The following is a 12,889-nucleotide window of genomic DNA, read 5'->3' on the forward strand; positions in this document are numbered from 1 at the left end:
CATTAGTGAATGTACCGCTTTCAGAATGGTATAAACGGATGCAAGCATTTGGTGACAGTATTACGGGACTCTTTCTATCTAGCCGTGACTGGACGAACATCATCGGAGTGAAACGGAAATTGGCTTTAGACGATTAAAAATAACTTGAAACTCCTCAACCCCTGCCCTCATCACACCTCTTCAGGATGACCGTCCCTAGCCCTCCTCCTTTACCTAGTGTCACAGAAAGGTGGGGTTGTAGTCATTAGCATACCTGTCTAAACTGTATAAGAGTGGCCTTTCGGACCCAACCTTCACGACCCAACTCCCCCAAGAGAGAGACATCGCGCTGCACATCAGAGAAGGAGGAAGAAGAAGAAGAAGATGGCTCAGAAGAGACCCACCAGACGACTTTTACCAAGTTTTCCACCTGTGGAGAACAGTCCGGGAGAAAAGCTTTCCAGAGGTGTGCAAACTGTACAATTACACTCTGGTCGACCCCTGACAACTCTGGAGCAGAGCCAGACCTGGGCGACACAGCCTTCATTGCATCCCCGAGATCTAACTCACCGGCAGAGGGGTCGAGATCCGCCTTGTAATCGGCTGCAACGGGGCCACCACCAGCAGCGGCGGCTGCAACGGGGTCACCACCAGCGGGTTTTGACGCCATCTTGCCGACGCCTACAGCCGGACCGAGCGTCATGATGTCACCGATAGCTGAGGGGGTGAGCGCCATCTTGTCACTGGGGCTACCGCCACCATCGCTAGAGTCAACGGTGTACTTCGACGCTAGCCAATTCAAGCGTCTCTTCAAAGATTCGTCATCAACCTTTGAGGTATTTGAGAGTCCTGCAACCCTTCCTGTGAGCCCAGGGTATGGCGGCGAGAGTTGCTTAGCATCCGGGGTGGAGCAGCATGGACTTTGGTCCTCGTCTACCGCCATCGGGCTGTTTGACTGCGTATGCGCGCCATACCCGGAAGTTGGTATGGACTTTCCACTATTAACGCTCACACGCTCAGTCCAGAGCCAGAGGTCATGATAACTGGTGTCTGTGATTTTGTGGGTTACGCAGATCTCATTGTCGACCAATCCACAATGATCGGGAACCACAACACTGCGCATCTCCTCAATGCCAGCCCTGCAATGGCGGAGGGGGGGGATCTCATGTTGGCAGATGTTAGGGTTTTCCAGGTTATCTTGATCCTATGATTATGTTGGAATGTAACCTGTAATAATTAAACTCGCCTGTCCTGTCTTAACAAAAGTAGTAGAACAAAGTGCTAAGATCTTTTGAACTGATTGACCAGCTGCAGAGGAAGCAATCAAAGTTGTTCTGTTTCCCACAACATCGTAAAACACCCCCTGCTCTGATCTTACCAGAGGCCGGGGGTTCACCAAACCTGTCCACTCTCACCCCCACTCTGTTCCTCCTAATAAATATGCCCTTGCAGGAAGGAGACTTTTCAGACTTCATTCGATAATCGCTGTTCAGACAGCGACAAATGGACTCTCCACCTGCAGGTGTCTAAAAGAACTTGCTTGTCTCCTGTTTGGTTCTTGCAAAATAAGTTGGAGTGAGCAAATCTCTAACAGCAGATGACACTATCGTCGAAGGCTACCCGAATCTCGTCGTCGACCATCCCACAACGACCGTGGGGGACAACATTCCATTGCAGGAGTTCCCGCTGATTGATATGGACTTCGAACCAATATTACCGCTGACGTCAATGCCTGTGAGAGTCGACGCTGATCAAGATGAATACGCTATGAAGCGCTGTTATCATGGTTAATTGTCGAAGATTACATACGTGTTAAACTAATGGTCGTTCATCTTTTGTACGATACATTAATTAAACATACAAAAATGACATGTGGCGGGTGTGCCCTTGACGACCTTAGCCAGATGCGTCACACATGCCTGTATATCGAGGACCGCTGCTTTTATTTGTATGCTAATTATGAAGCACACGTTATCGACCATGCTTTTCTATTTTAAGACATCCGCCTCTCTTAAAAACATCTGCAACACGGCTGGGGCCATTTTGAATGAGCTTGCCTATGAGAGTAAGATCTTCGATAGGCTCCAGGCTATCAAAAAAGAATTTTGTGTCATTGTGGTGTTGAACACAACTGAAATCGAACTCTTATTTGGAACTTTTGGAAAAAAGAAGGGGAAATATTGTGAGAAAAATGACTGTAAGATACTACTACAGATTGCACAATTGGACTGATATTTTGGAGAGAGTCATCTCACAAAATAGTGTCAGTGATGTTTCTGTGGAGAAAATACTTTCAATAATGTCAAAAGTTTGATCGTTGTCAGAATCACTATTTCAAACTCCATGGGATATTTTAGTCGTGCACTCTGTCATGTCAAATCTAGGGGGACTGTCTAAAAAAATGAACATTATTCTCAATGTATGGGCCCAAATTGGTGTCGGGCAATCGGCGACTGTTCTAACATTGACTGTATTAAGTACCATTTGCATAATAATCTGCCAGTCAATATAACTAAAGAGATTTAAAACCCTAATTGAGTCTAAAGTAGCACCGTCTGTGTTATATTCACTGATGCCATTTGTTAAGTCTTAAGAGCTGTAGAAAAACATTATTTTTCTAACCAAGTTGAATTTCTTTTTACCATGTTTTTTTTATTTTACTGTTGTGTTTTATACAGATTTTTCTACTCATTAGTGTTTTTACTTGTTTTAAGGACTAGTTGAATTTTCTTTTTCTTAATAAGGTGTATCATGTTTTTTCTACTCATTAGTAGTGTTTTTAAGAACTAGCTGAATTTTCTTTTTTTTAATAAAGTGTATCATGTTTTTTGTAAACTAATGTGACCAACGACGTGATTGTTTTTCTATGTTCATTCGATTAAAAAAAACCCCACAAAACTCTCATACCTGTCTGCTTCATTAACCGCTCCACACTCCGATATGCATCACATCACATCTAACAATGGGTGGGAAGAGATGTCTTGAGAAGCTCTATTATAATGCTAAAAGTCCAGCGAGTTTTGGGGGAGAGGCGCGTTTACACAGAGCAGCGGCTGTTAGCTGTAAAAACACTAATATTAAAAAAGTGAAGGAGTTTCTGTCAGAACAAGATGCTTGTAGTTTACACAAATCAGCCGGAATAATTTTTCCTGGAAATAAAGTTTTTGTTCGAGGTCCTATGAGACAATTTCAAGCAGATTTATGTGATATGCAATCATTAGCACGGTACAATGACGGTTTTAAATATCGTTTGACCGTGATTGATATTTTCACAAAACGTGCATATGCACGAGTTTTGAAAGCTAAAACAGGTGTGCAGGTTACCAAGGCATTTGAAGATGTCTTATCAGATAGCGGTACTCCATTACGGCTCCAGACAGATAAGGGGAAAGAATTTTTTAACAAACATTTCCAGAAATTATTGAGACAGCACAATATGTCCTCAGACTGCTGAGGGCCAGGGACAAGGCTTTCAGAGCGGGGGATGAGGCTGGCTTGAGGACAGCGAGAGCTGACCTGTCCCGGGGCATCAAAGAAGCAAAAAAGGCGTTCTCGTGCAAGGTCTCCACACACTTCAAGGACAGCAAGGACGCACGGAGCCTTTGGCAGGGCATTCAGACCATCACGGACTACAAGCCCACGCCGAGGAGCTGTGAGGGCGACGTCCGTCTGCTAAACGATCTTAACCGCTTCTTTGCTCGCTTCGACGCCCAGAACAGCACTTGCCCGCTGAAGACCACTCCCCCCCCACACGAGCAGCCCCTGCGCCTCTCTGCCGACGAAGTGAGGAGGGCGCTTGCCGCTATTGACACCCGTAAGGCGGCGGGCCCTGACAACATCCCGGGTAGATCGCTATAGGACTGCGCTGGGGAGGTGTCGGGTGTCTTCACGGACATCTTTAACGTTTCCCTGCAGCAGGCCATCGTCCCCTCCTGTTTCAAGACTGCCACCATCGTTCCTGTGCCGAAGAAACCTGCACCGTCCTGCTTCAATGACTACCGCCCCGTGGCACTGACGCCCATCATCATGAAGTGCTTTGAGCGGCTTGTCGTGGAGCACATCAAATCCGTTCTCCGCCCCACCATTGACCCTTTCCAGTTTGCGTACCGTGCCAAACGGTCCTCTGAGGATGCCATCTGCTCTGCCCTCCACTCGGCCCTCACCCACCTGGAGAGAAAGGACTCATGTGTGAGATTGCTGTTTGTGGACTTCAGCTCTGCCTTCAACACCATTGTGCCGCAGCGACTCATCTGCAAACTCGACGAGCTGGGCTTCAGTTCCTCCCTCTACAACTGGCTACTGGACTTCCTCTGTCAGAGGCCTCAGGTGGTGCGTGTTGGCGACAAAATCTCCGCCAGCATCACGCTGAGCCCGGGGGCCCCCCAGGGCTGAGTGCTCAGTCCATTGCTCTTCACCCTGCTGACGCATGACTGCACTGCGACCTACAGCGACAACCGCTTAGTGAAGTTTGCTGACGACACGACTCTGGTGGGTCTCATCACGAAGGGCGACGAGACTCGGTACAGGTCGGAAGTTGACCTTCTGACCACGTGGTGCAGGGACAACAACCTCCTGCTGAACGTAAACATGACCAAGGAAATCGTTGTTGACTTCCGGGTCACACAAAACACCTGCCGCTGATCATCGACGGTGCTGTGGTGGAGAGGGTGAGCTGCACCAAGTTCCTGGGGGTGCACATCAGTGAGGACCTGTCCTGGTCCGCAAACACCTCGTCACTGGCAAAAAAAGCTCCTCAGGCAGTCCTGTCTACATTCTACGGTGGCACCATTGAGAGCGTCCTCACCAGTTGCATCGCTGTCTGGGGTGGTAGCTGCACTGAACAGAACATGAAGGCCCTGCAGCGCATAGTGAATACGGCTGGTAAGGTTATTGGTGCTTCGCTCCCCTCCCTGAAGGACATTTACACCTCCCATCTCGCCCGCAAGGCAACCACGATTGCGAGTGATGTGAGTCAGCCAGCTCACTCTTTGTTTGACCTTCTGCCCTCTGGGAAGAGGTACAGGAGCCTGCGCTCCCGCACCACCAGACTCGCCAACAGCTTCTTTCTACCCCCTTCTGCGTAGCGTGTGGCACTGTGGCGCTATTTTCTGGAATGTCTGCTGTACGCTCACTTGCTCCTTTTTGCTCCTCTTATTTATTTGTTGTGTTATTTATTCATTATTTATTCAGCACGCTGTTATTTACTTGTTTACTTGATTGTCTATTGTGGGCCATGTCTTGTCACCGTGGGATAGCGGGGAACGAAATTTCAGTTTCTTTGTGTGTCTTTGGAATGTGGAGAAATTGACAATAAAGCTGACCTTGACTTTGACTTTGACTTTGACATCGGACATTTTTCAACGTCTTCTGATACAAAGGCGCAGACTGTTGAGCGATTCAACAAAACATTGAAGTCACGCATGTGGAGGTATTTTACAGCTAAGAAGACACATCGATACGTCGACGTAATTCAGGATTTAATCGCCGGCTATGATGACAGTTTTCATACTAGTATAAAAATGACGCCAAATGCTGTAACCGAGGATAATGAAGATATTGTTTTCACCAACCTGTATGCAGGCAATCCTTTCCGCCGGGGAAAAAAGTTTAGTTTCGCTCCAGGTAAAACTGTGAGAATTTCCAAATAAAGAGGAGTTTTTGAGAAAGGATTTTTGCAAAGCTATACTGATGAGGTATTCAGAATAACACAATGTCTTCACTGTGTTCCACCCGTCTACAAAATATCGGACTTGGACGGTGTGCGTATAGAAGGGAAGAGAAATAGAGAATGTATAAACCTTTGATGTCTATTGTATGCAAATGTATATGCTAATGAGTTAGGCGCCAAGATGGCGGCCGCCAAGATGGCGGATGGTGCCCGCCAGACTGGCGCCATTTTGGTTTGCTGGCGCCATTTTCGATGGGGACATGTATGGGCATGTATGGGGCCTGTATGATAGCAGCCGGATGTTGGTGTATCTAATTTGACATTCAACGGATGTTGGTGTATCTAATTTGACATTCAATAGTTAGTGGGGTCCGTTCAATAGTTTGAGTTTACGTTTTACTACTCCGTGTTGCTTCCGTTGTTTTGTAAAAAAGAAATATAATGGGTAATTCTAACCTCTCGTCAGCAGAGTCAGATTTTCTAACAAACATTGATGAAATAGATTTGCAACCATTTTTGTGAAAAAAACAAAGAAGTGATACATCTGAGCTAGATTTGCTATCAACCAATGCGTCTAGGGGTCAAGGGGGGAGTTTTGTTGAAAAAAAGGCATCTGAAGGAGATAGGCAAGGTGTTGCTGCACCTAATTTGACATACAATAGCTTGTGGGGCCTTCGATAGTTAAGTCAGGAGAGTCAACATTTATTGGCTCCGAGTTGTCTGTGTAACTTTGTTGAAAAAGGCATCTGAAGGAGAAAGGCAAGGTGTTGGTACACCTAATTTAACATACGATAGTTTGAGCTGAGGTCGAGTCATTAAAGCGCCGTCACAATCATTAGCTATAGCAGAGGGTTCTTGCGGCACGTGACCCCATAGGTGTGGTCTTTTCGCCGGCAATTCTAAAGTTAGTTTGGGACGGATGACCAGCGATCATTTTGAGAAGACAAGCCAGCGCATGAGCTCTGATCAGCGGAGTCGGAGTGCGTCAAAAATTGTTTCGAGATGGTTAAAGGTAAGTCATGTTACCATTTTATGGGCATAATAATAATAATAATAATAATAATAATAATAATAATAATAATAATAATGCATTAGGTTTATTATAATACACTAGAGTTATTTGTAAAACATAATGTAATGTTTATGTCATGTAGATGTCATCATATTTGCCGATGTCCACACACCCTTTGACGACGACTTTAGTAGAGTTTATCTAACACAATCAGACTACAGTGAGTCAGCCGTTCATCTATGGTAGTTAACATAAATGCTATTAGTTTGTGATTTATTTTATGTATGTAACAGATTTCCTAGCCGCAGCCACTAGAAAAAACGAGCCGCCGACACAAGCTGATTTCGAAACACAGACTCCAGTGGATGTCTCTGGACGTCATTTTAAAGTACCAGAGACGGCAGAGCCAATCGCATCAGAGCCAGCGAAACCAATCGCATTAGAGTCACGTGCTACCATTGAGACCAATCAACTCACGCCCCACGCCAACCGACAGGAAGTTGTCACGAGCATAGAGGTGGAACTGGAAGCACCCACGGACACAGAATTGGCGGATGCTTTATCCGCATACGAAGGTGTGAATCAACCCCACGAGTCGACAAACAAAGTTAGAGGTATTCCTTCTATTTTTTTCTCTTTCTATAGTATCATTTGACTAGCTATTTTTGGTATTATAACGGTTTAACTGCTTTTTATTATCTACTTCCAGTTAAGCGTCGTGACACAGGGCGAGGGGGTCAAAGAGGAAGGAGGAGGAGGAGGGCTGCAGCCATCTACAACACGAGCCATCCAACCACCAGGGTGCCTGAACCGGCACGCGAGAGTCATCACCACAAGAATAGAATGTGTCCTGTAAAGTGCAGTGATAATTGTATATACAAAAGTCGGTTACAAGAATGTTTCAAGGTAATACGTATTCTGACAAATTTGGCTGAATCAAAATAGGTCTGTTTTTTTTACTCCTCTGTGTTGTTTCTGTTGTGTTTTTTAAAGAAGAAATATAATGGATCATTTTAACCCAGGGGTGGGCAAACTTTTTGACTGGCGGGCCGAATTTGGTTCTAAATTTTGATAGGGGGGCCGAACCAGGAGCAGATGGATGTAGTGTTTGTGTGAAGTAATAGAAATGACATGTAAAGGTTATTGCATAAAAGGTTTGTACTTTTAGTAGGTAGTAAAGCATGGATATTCAAAAAAGCTTTTTGAAAATCAATTCATTTATTAACAACATTAAAAAAAATTTCACCAAAAAACTACTATCAGTGATTCTCATTAAATACGACACTGTTATTATGAATAATAGTTTCCATTACTTCAGCGCCTGCAGGTCAGATTTATGAAATATGTTTATCTAATGAGGCGAAATCACATCAAACGGCAAACATTCTGACCAAATACATCATCTTGAAGAATCAGTGAAAGAATACTTCTAAATAAAGTAATAAAGAAATCAATAGTATTGTTGGTCTCCCTTTTTTGCTAGTGCATCATGGTGTGGAGTAAAATTTGTTGTGGTAATTCTTAGGATAGAGCCGAGGTGTCGGTCCGTTAACCTAGAGCTGTGACGGGCGTTGTTGACGTTCATGTGGCGGAACGTCTATTCACACACGTGGGTCGAGCCAAATTGTCCTCTCTTTTTTTTTTTTTTTAAACACTCGGCACTCAGTGTCCACCTTTCTTTTCCTCGGGCCACTCATTTTAGTGGAAGGATTCCAGGGGAAGGTTTGTGGGTGGCATTAACGTAAAACTGTATCTGAAAGCTCAGCGCGCGAATTACGAGAATGCTGACGTCACAGCCCACACTCGAAATTCGGCACTGATGGAAATAGAGCGCGGAGTGCGCCGGGTCCGTACTACTTCAAACAAACGACATTTGTTGCACATAATGCGAGAGGTTTTGATTCATACATCTTGATAAGGAGAATGCTTGAATTAGGTATCAAACTTGACATTCTGATGCAAGGGAGTAAATTTCTGTCATTTGTCGATTTAGACACAAAATCTTGATTCATAGACTCGCTCTCATTCCTGACGATGCCTCTAAGTGCGATGCCGAAGGCCCTGGGGTTTGAAGATAAATCAAAGGGTTATTTTCCACACAAATTCAGCTCTTTAGAACATCTAAACTACGTGGGGTGTCACCCTGACCTTACGTACTACAATATCGAGCGAATGTCACCCTCTCAACAAGCTAAGTTCGATGAATGGTATGCCAAAGAAGCTAGCGGTGTGTTCGATTTTGCTACACAGGCAATAGCCTACTGCGAGAATGACGATGTGTTAATGCAGGTGTGTGACAAATTCAGGAGTGAATTTTTTGAGGCCACTGGAACAGACCCATTCAATGCTGTGACAATAGCCTCTGCGTGCATGAAAGTTTTTCGCGCTAATTTCCTACCCCCTCAAACTTAGCCATTACACCTTCAGACAACTATATGTGTCAGTACAAAGCTTTTTCGCATGACGGTATTCAATACCTGCAATGGATCATGCATAGCCAAAATATTCACATTAGGCATGCATTGAACGGGGGTGAGATTAAGATAGATAACTACACGGTAGACGGATATTCTGAAATTGGGGGTGTAAAAATAGTGTTTGAGTATTTTGGTTGCTATCTCCACGGCTGCGCAGAATGCTACGACCTTTCTAAAATATGTCCGACAACAAAACGCCCCTTTCAGGAGAGGTTTGATAACACCCAAAAGAAAATTCAGGAACTACAGCTTAAACAGGATGTGCACCTTGTAATTATGTGGGAGCATGAATGGTTGCAAATGAAAAAGTTGAACATAGAGGTGAAGGAAATCCTGAAAAAAGCCAAATTTTCTACAGCGCTCAAGCCAAAGCAGGCCCTCTTTGCGGGTCGAACAAACGCATTCGTTTTAAGATACACGGCAGAACCTGATGAGCGTGTGTTGTATATTGATGTGATGTCATTATACCCTTTCATCAATAGTACAGGCATTTACCCCATCGGTCATCCAACGATTATCCACGGTGATTTTAAAGACCCCAGGTCGTATTTCGGTTTCGTCAGCGCCACAGTCAACCCACCCCGTGGTTTGTATTTTCCTGTTTTACCCTTCAAAACAGCTAAAGGTAAACTCGTCTTCACACTGTCGTACATGCGCTGAGCGTAACAACCAGCAGATAGCGTGTACACATACTGATGAGTAAAGATCGTTAACAGGTGTTTGGACAACCCCTGAATTTGTTAAGGCACTTGACCTCGGCTACATGGTTGCAGATATTACAGAAGTATGGCAATAAACAAGAGCGAGCGACACAATTTTCCGTGATTACATGCAAACATTTCTAAAAGGTAAACAGGAATCTTCAGGTTATCCGGCTCAATCAGGCTGATAGAGAAAGATACATAGAAGGGTATGCAATTCATCAGGGTATCCAACTAGACCATTCCAAAATTGCTGTAAACCAGGGAAAAAGACAAATTTCAAAACTCTTAACAATCTATGGGGGAAACTCGCGCAGCGTGAGAACATGACAAACACAAAAATTGTGACAAAATCTGAGGAATTTTTTGAACTTCTGTTTTCAGGTCTGTACGATGTGAAATTCTTCCACTTTATCAGTGAAAAGCGTTCGATTGTACAGTATTGTTCCAACATAAACGATGAGATACCCGCGTCAAAAACATCAAATGTGGCTGCAGCGTGTTTCACAACAGCCTATGCATGTCTGAAAATGTACAGCTATTTAGAAATTTTACAGAGGAGAGTCATTTACACCGATACAGACAGCCTTGTGTACACGGTGAAACCGGGCGAAAGTGTTCTCTCTCGATGGCAGGGGTCTCAAACTCCAGTCCTCGGGGGCCACATTCCCACATGTTTTCCAAGTTTCCCTCGTTAAACACACCTGATTCAAATGATCAGTTCATCCTCACGTTCTGCAGGAGCCTAATAATTGAATCGTGTGTTTAACGAGGGAAACTTGGAAAACATGTAGGAATGCGGCCCCCGAGGACTGGAGTTTGAAACCCCTGCTCTAGGGGATTATCTGGGTGATTTAACAGATGAGCTTTCGAATGACAGCATTTTAGAATTTGTCTCAGCAGGGCCAAAAACATACGCTTACAGGACGAGGGAGACAGGTCACACAGTCATGAAGGTGAAGGGAATCACGCAAACTCACGAGAGCGGTCAGAGCATCAATCTCGATAGCATGCTTGGTTTGGTTCAGGGGTACATCGACACAGCAGGTGCAACCTCAGATGTGCTATGCGCCCCCCAACACAGCATTGTTCACGATAAGAGAGGGTTTCATCTCAGAAACACATCATTTTCCAAGCGGCTTCGTGCGGTGTATGATAAAAGAAGGCTGCTGGAACGAGGCACCACTGAACCGTTTGGCTATTGATATTTCTCTCTATCCATACGTGTGTGTGTGCGTGTGTGTGTGTGTGTATGCGTGTGTCTGTGTGTTTGTGTGTGTATATGTATGTGTATGTGTGTGTGTGTCTATGTGTATGTAAATGGCTTTTAACCAGATTGAATTTGACCCAAGACTTTCTTTTTAAAAAATGTATTGGAAAATCCTGAACATGTTATGAGAAAAAAAAACTGATAATATTGTCTGGGTTTATACTTCATATCAGCCAATGTACAATGAGCTCTGTTAGAGTGGTACTCACTGTAACTTATTTTTGCAAGAACCACACGGGAGACAGTATGCCCTTTTTAAGCACTTGCAAATGGAGAGTCATTTGTCGCTGTGCGTACAGCGATGATTGAATGAGGTCTGACTCAGGCTTCTCGCAAGATCATTTTTATTGAGAGAAACAGGGTGGGGGTGAGAGTGGACAGGATGGAGTTGAAGCCCCTGACCTCTGGTCAAAGCATATCAGGGGGTGTTTTACGACGTTGTGTAAGACAGGACAAGCTAGGTTATTTATTACAGGTTACATTCCAACATAAGCATAAAACTAATCTAGCTAGGTTATTTATTACAGGTTACATTCCAACATAAGCATAGGATCAAACTAATCCATCAACCCTAACATATATCTATCAACCCTAACAAGCTCAAAATCCTAAATTTATCATATTCATATTTATCAAGGGACTACCTGAATCTTTTGATGACAAGAAGTTGTTCCCGCCACAACAGGATCATCTGTTGATTCTGGATGACATCGTCTTCCAGGCATCGGATAATCCGGAAGTGGTTGGAATATTCACCCAATATAGGCATCATAAAAATTTAAGCGTTATAATGCTAACACAGAATGTATTCCATCAGGGCAAATTCAGCCGTACTGTTAGTTTTAACAGTAATTATTTGATTTTGTTCAAAACCCCCCGCGATAAATTGCAAGTGAACGTTCTGGTGAATCAAATTTGCCCCAGCAACCGGAAGTTTTTCCTGGAGTGTTTTGAGGATGCTACAAGGGAGCCGCACGGGTATTTAGTGATAGATTTGACACCTTAATGCTCAGAACAATATAGACTACTTACAGGCGCACTACATAACCAGTGGCCTGCTGTTTATATCCCCAAACAATAAAACGATGATGAAGCTTTTAAAAACAAATGCTCAGTTACTCAAGTCTTTGTTTACATCCAAACCAGCCAAACGTAAGCATTTACTCCTCAGAGGTCCTACTATTTTAGTGAAAGCATTGTGTGAGATTGTTCTAAACCTTCTTAAAGGACATGTGCCCCTAAAATCAAAACTCTACAAGAAACTTAAAAAGCAAAAGGGCTGATAAGAAAAATACTTTGAAGAAGAAAAGAGCTGTGTTAAGTCAAAGTCAAAGTCAAAGTCTCCTTTACTGTCAATTCCTCCGCATGTCAAGACACACAAAGAGATCGAAATTACGTTTCTCACTATCCCAGGGTGACAAGACAGAGTTCACAACGCACATACAAGTAAACAACACAGGAAAAACAACACAAGAAGTCAACATCAATGAACAATAAGCGTGATAGCACGCTAGCCGCTCCCGATGCACGGCAGACTCCGGTAAGATGACAGTCAACCAGGCCACTGTGAACACGAGCACACAGCAGGCACGCACTGTCCGGTTCGTGGATCCTATCAGGCGAACGCAACCCATCTTGTCCCGCGAACGAACGTACGCCAGGAGAATGGAAGGCACGGCTGAGCGAGCTGGGTTGGCCGCAAGCCTGGCCCGACGTCTCCGCGCTGGCCCCTCTCCCGCTGCCTCGCAGACCCGCTGCCGACGCATCCCAACAATGCTCCAG

General features: G+C 44.4%; 1 long non-coding RNA gene across 1 annotated transcript; it reads left to right on the forward strand.

Annotated features, from left to right (window-relative positions):
* The first annotated feature begins 7,142 nt into the window (after positions 1-7,142).
* On the forward strand, positions 7,143-8,113 carry LOC125987075 (uncharacterized). Its single transcript, XR_007487859.2, has 2 exons — positions 7,143-7,273; positions 7,369-8,113. It is a non-coding gene; the product is annotated as an uncharacterized lncRNA (long non-coding RNA).
* Positions 8,114-12,889: the final 4,776 nt, after the last annotated feature.

This window comes from Syngnathus scovelli, chromosome 19 (genome assembly GCF_024217435.2).
Source record: "Syngnathus scovelli strain Florida chromosome 19, RoL_Ssco_1.2, whole genome shotgun sequence".
NCBI lineage: Eukaryota > Metazoa > Chordata > Actinopteri > Syngnathiformes > Syngnathidae > Syngnathus > Syngnathus scovelli.